The sequence below is a fragment of the Benincasa hispida genome, chromosome 1, assembly GCF_009727055.1.
Source record: "Benincasa hispida cultivar B227 chromosome 1, ASM972705v1, whole genome shotgun sequence".
Taxonomy (NCBI): Eukaryota; Viridiplantae; Streptophyta; class Magnoliopsida; order Cucurbitales; family Cucurbitaceae; genus Benincasa; species Benincasa hispida.
Window position 1 is genome coordinate 39654999 of NC_052349.1, and position 6410 is coordinate 39661408.

A 6410-nucleotide genomic window follows, 5' to 3' on the forward strand; every position below is an offset into this window, starting at 1 on the left:
GTATAAATGTGTATATCACATATTTCAATTAAAAAAAGGAATAAAACAAATGAATTCAAGAATTTTATTCATATGCAGATATTGTTCCATTCATTTACAAACTCAATAATAGAATTAATCAAGGGAAAACTAACTTTCATAAATTCTAATATCAACCCATTTGTCAATACAAGGGAAAATGCAAATATAATGATTACATCATTGATTAATTTGTCAACAAGTCCTAGAATTGTGACCTTTACAATGACAACGACTACATCTTAATGAACTACTTTTAGCTTTACCTATAGATGGGATCTTTGTTTTTTAGGTCTTCCTGTTGAATGTTTAAAAATAGGAGGTAATGTTGTAATGCCATCATCTAAAACCCTCCAGTTTGAATGGACTCCAACAGGTCGAATACAACCCACATATGTCGATGACAATGCACTTGAATAATAATAATCAAATATATAAAAATAAGTATCCATGTTAAGCAGCCGAAGAACGACAAGCACATGAAAGCATGGAATTTCATCAAAATCCCATACTTGGCAGCTGCAAGATCCCAAATTAAGCTTTACTAGGAATTATTTATCACCATCCATTATTGAGTATTCAACCTTGTTAATAGGATGAACCTAATAAATAAAAATGGAAAAAGAAATCAGCACATCACAAATATACCAAATATAAAAAGTGATAGAAATTTATCATTGTCTATCATTCTCCTTTCAATTTTATATATCTAAAAACAAACAAAAAGGAAAAGAATAAATAACTTTTACCATGAAAATTCTTTATTATTCATGTTGATTGCATAATATATTCTCAGTCCAAGGAGTTGAAATTGTTTTCATCGATAAACTAGCTTTCCTTTGATCATGAAAATATTTTTGTAATAAATCCCTAATTGCATCAAGTAAATTTACAATAGGTAAGTCTCTATTCTCTTTCAAAATAAAATTTACACACTCTGAAAGGTTTGTTGTCATCATTTCATACCTTCTTTTCGAGAATATGCACGAGGCCACTTCTCAAATCCTACATTAATAAGGTAACTTCGAATATTTGGAGAAATTGTCTCCACAGATCTCATATTAAACTCAAAGTCATCAAGAGTGTACGATTTAGCACAACTAAAGTAAAACTGATCAATCAAAGGATCCTTGAACAACTTCTTCAAATTTTGCAGAACATGCGGGATGTACACACAGTACTCAGCATTGTTAAACACACTTAAGACACCTTTTAGAATGCTCAAATGTCAATCAGAGACTAAAAAACACCTGAAAAGTACTTTAATTATTTTCAATTATGGAATTATTATTTCTAGTTTTGTATGGTTTGATGTGGTTTGTTGAGTGATTTCAGAAAACTGAACATTAGGAGCAAATTTAGCAAAAATAATAAAAAAACCCTGGGTAAAAGTTCAAATACAAGTATCTAGGAGTCAACTATGAAATTAGGAGGGAAGCTAGAGGTCAAAATTGAAGAAAAAAAGGAAAAATTTTGAAGGAAAAATCGGGGGGTCAGTATTGAGCTTGCGTTGCAACGCTACCCCGCGCCGCTGAAGACCCGAGAGCTGAGAACAGAGTAACGTTGCGACGCTTCGAATGGCAAATGCACATGACATCCGCTTCTAGTGTCAATGTTGCAACGCTGTGATAATTTCTTATAAAAAGAAGCAGCACCGTCAAGTGAAAAGAAGAAGAATTTGGGGGGATATTTCGACCTAAGGCAGAACGAAGTATCTGGAAAAGGATAGCTCAGTTGGAAATCATATGGCAATTCATTGGTGAAGGTCGAGAAGACCGATATTCTGATTCGGTGATGGGGAAAGAAGATTGACTTTTGTTTCCCTAACTCTTTCCTTGTCTAAGATGCTTTCTTTCTACTTAGGATTTATGGATATTGAAAATATGCATAACTAAACTCTAAATTCTAGGATGTTGTTAGAGCTTAGAATTTCTTAAATGAATTGTTGATATTGCAATTATTTAATTGTTGATGAGGTTTATAAATTATCCATTCTTAGTGCTTTGATTGACTAGCCATCAATCAATTGATATAAGTAAATTCTACTGCTTGAAGAAGAGTTTAATTTGCTAGACTTGATAATTTATATTATTACTCAAGATTTCATGAAAGTGAATCGAGATTAATAAAGGGTGTAATTAAAGGGTCTTAAAGCAACACTAGTTTAAGAAATAGGAAGAAATTCAAATTTGATAAACTAGAGTTAGAACATAATGAGCTTGATGAAACAACACCCTATCTTCATTAATTAATTGCATGTTACTACCATTAAGATTTTCTTAATGAAACAACACCCTGGATTCGTTCTCCTCTAATTTGTCTCTTAGGTTTATTTGTCATTTGCACTTAATTATTGCTCATAAACCATCCTCCAGTAGACTAAATAAAATTGATAAGGAACTACAATAGCTAAGTTTAGGATAAATTGTGTACACTAGTCTCTGAGGACGATACCTGATTCTAATTTGGATTTTATTACTTCGATACATACGCTTGTGTTTTGGTATCAGAGACAATGACTAAATGTTCTATATCCCTTAAACTAGTTTGTATATTTTCGAAAAACCATTTCCATAATACATCATTTTCATAATCTACAATAGCATACACAAGGGGAAGATATTATTATTACCATCTAGTGCTAAAGTTGATAGTAGAATACCACCAAACTTAGACTCCAAAACGTGCCAACAATAGATATGGTAGGTCTACAGTACCTTTACCCCTCAATTGATGCACCAATAGCCATGAAACAAAATTTAAAATGTCAATTTTCATCAATCTTTAAAGCAGTGTATGTTCTTGAAAAAATAAATGAAAACAATTATATTAGTGACAATGGTAACAAATCTATCATTGTCTATCATTAGTAGATAGACAACAATAGATGTCTATCATAGTCTATCAGTAATAGACGGTGATACACAACTATCACTAATAGACAATGATAGATGCCTATCACAGTCTACCAGTGATAGACAGTGATGCATAACTTTCATTGATAGATAGTGATAGATATCTATCATAGTCTATCTACAATAGACAATGATATAGATTTTATAAGAAGAATACTTCATTTGTAATAATACATGGATTTATTTCTTTCAACCTTTAAAAAAACTATGGAATCAAGCTATATGATTCAACTGCATCACCATTTAATGATCTTAATATATGTTCTTTTGTCCTCCAAGTTTTTTTATAACAAATATTAACATCAAGCTTAGTACGAGCCTTATGAACAATATCTCTAGGAAGGGAGTGATCAGTAGAGATAAAACTAAAATCCTCTTCAAGCAGTCCCTAGTTACAAATGAAGAAGCTTGGCTATGACAACTTTGAGTTGTATTCATTGAACAATTATGGTCGGAAATGTACTTTCTAAGCATTCACAACTCGCGCTTCTTATACCGAGATATACAAACATACCATTGACAACCTTCTTACAAACATTTCAACTCAAGCAACTTTGAATTTGATCGTATAGTCCTTCATTAAAAATTCTTATTCACTGCTATTACAAAAATAAAAATAAAAAAAAAATATTTGGACAATATTTCTTTACTTCTAAATACATCTTTTTTTTTCAAATCACCATTAAAACCAACATCTTATATAACTTGATCATTTGAAGAACTATAAGAAGAACCTAAACATAGCAATCGATCACCATTTCCACCACTAATACCACTACAAGATCCTCCTATAGAATGATGACTAACATGAACAACTAAAGGATACATAGTCCCTAAATCTTTACCCAAAGACAGATACCAATTAACATCCTTATCTTGTTTTATTTGGAATACAGATGTAACGGTGCAATTACTTCCTTATTAATGATGCATGCGTTAATGGACTCAATTCATGCAATACTACTTCTAGATATGCGTTATTAATGGATGCTCTTGTAGTATGCTATGCGTTGTCACAAGTTTCCTTGCGTTAGAACCAAGTATAATTCCACCGCAAGTTTCTCGATATGATCCGAGGTTGAACACAGGGACTGTTGAGGTTATTGCGTTATGTTTATGATACATGCGATCATGTTTTTCAATTTAATAAAAGTATTTGTGTACAAGAATATAAAGTTGCGATAAAGTAAAGGAAAGCAGTAAAAATGTGATAATAAAATAAAATGCAGTAAACCTAAGCTAAAATGGTATAAGATACAGGCGGTATGATACAAAATACTAAGGCCAAGGCTGATTGTGAAGATTATACACAGATCATGTAATGCGATGGCAAGTCTTATGTACAAAGCAAAAAGAGAAAGATAACTAATATAAACATCGCAAGATCCTTAATTGCGTTAAAGTCATAAGTACGATTCCTTTTTTCCCTTAACGTACACCTTTCAGTGATTAGCCGCATTCCCACATGTCTATGGTGAAACAGAGACGAATGTAATGAACGCAAAGTTGTTTCCATTCCTGGAAGTACTACTCGCTCTAGTTAACGCATTCTTCTAACCTTCTCTTAATAGATCAGAATGACATCTTCACTTCTGCTCTCACAGGTTAAGATGCCGTCTAGCATGCCTTAGCTATACGCAATTATCTCTCTAACACAGATTAAGTACTCGTTTAATTCATATTGGCTACCCGGGGATTAAGAACACTTCATGAAGAAGACGATAAACGGAGGAATGGAAATAGACAGAGAAGTGGTTATGAAAACGATCGAGACATTCAACATATCTATTTAGCGTCTGATACATGGTGTGTGAATGAAGAGATAAAGGAGATGAGATACAATGATGAAAAGAGATAGAAACAAATACAAATAAGCACCAATGTCTCGGCACCGATTTGGATGGAGATTTGCTTGTCGGAATGGGTGGATCGTGTGGAAGGATGAACTTCCCTCCCAGACTTGCTCAACCAGTAGCAGGGATCTGAGTATAGAGCTTTGCGGCGGGGATCTGGCAGATTAACACTGAGACTCACCTCTCGGCCTTATCTCTTCTTCTTCTTGAATTTTTTCAGTTTAACACTTAGCTCAACCTTTTTCTCAATATAATAGCAGCAATTAGCCCCGTATCAAGTAACCTCTTTTTCTGTGAATTCTATGGGGTATTTATAGGTGAAGATCTTTAACTCCGGCCTTGTGGTCCCCACTTGTTGTTATGAAAATTCCGAAGATGGAGGGATAATATTTCTTCTGTTATACAATCAGACTGTCAAATCTGCACAACCGTTAGACGTACACGTGGCACAATCCTCCGCATTTGCGTTGCTCAACTGCATCTTTCAATCGAGTATTCGCATGCGGTGTTATTTTTATTACCGCATGTGGTTGAAAGTCAGCTCTGGATCGATTGTCGCATTGTGTCGTCATTGCGTTAATCGTCTTTTCATTGTTGATTGACGGGCGCAATGTGTTAAAGATGCGTTGGTCAGTTTGTCTTGAGCCTTAATTGCAAGCGGTGACTTGGTTTCCTGCAAAACATAGTAGAAATCTCCTATTCTTCCATCTTAATGATGTTAGTCGGTGTAATTGTGGTAATTCAAAATTATTGTATTTCTAAGCTAATTTTCATACAATTGGCACATTTCTTGACATCGCAATTTCTTCTTATTCTTGCTAATTCTTAACAAGCCCTACTTTATTCTTCTATATAACAAAATTCTGCTCAAAGATGCTTTTCTAGGTTTTTGTTTTTTCCAAAATAGAATGTTTATCTCTTCGGGTCAAAACACTTGATATATCTACATACAGTGGTCAAAACTTTTGCATCATTTACTAGAGATAGTTGGTCATGATTACACTCTTCGTTTTGGTCTGTCCCCACGGGTGTCATGCGAACATCCAACTATGGTTGTGTGCCAATCTCAACTTTAACTCATGATATTCAAAGGAGTTGTCTCTTGCATTTATATATATATATATATTGCGTTGATTTTGGAAATCCATCTTCTTTTTGGCTTGCTTCTATGGGTGTCATACGAACATCCAACTACGAGCAGGCTTCTTTCACAACTAGACTCTTATCAGGTTGGGAACATTTTTTTCCCTTGCGCTGACATTAGAGTTTTGCATAAAAAGTTTTTTTTTTTTTTCAAAAAAGAAAATGAACATATTTTCTTAAATACTGCATATTCTTGCTCTTATCTGCTCAGACCTTCCCCACCCCCAAATTTAAAGATGAGCAAGGTCCTCATTGCGTTGTTTGGATAGATTAGACAAACACTTATAAGAAAAATTCCAAAAAGAAGGTTTGAGCAGAACTTTGAAAGATAAAGAGGTAAAGTACTACTAAACTAAGAATTAACTAAGTGTTAGTCAGAATTTACAAAGTATGGGAAATGTTTCTAAGTATAAACATATATTACATCATAGCAACGCAATGAAGAACACAAAAGTAAAAGATTCAGAACATTGCAAATATT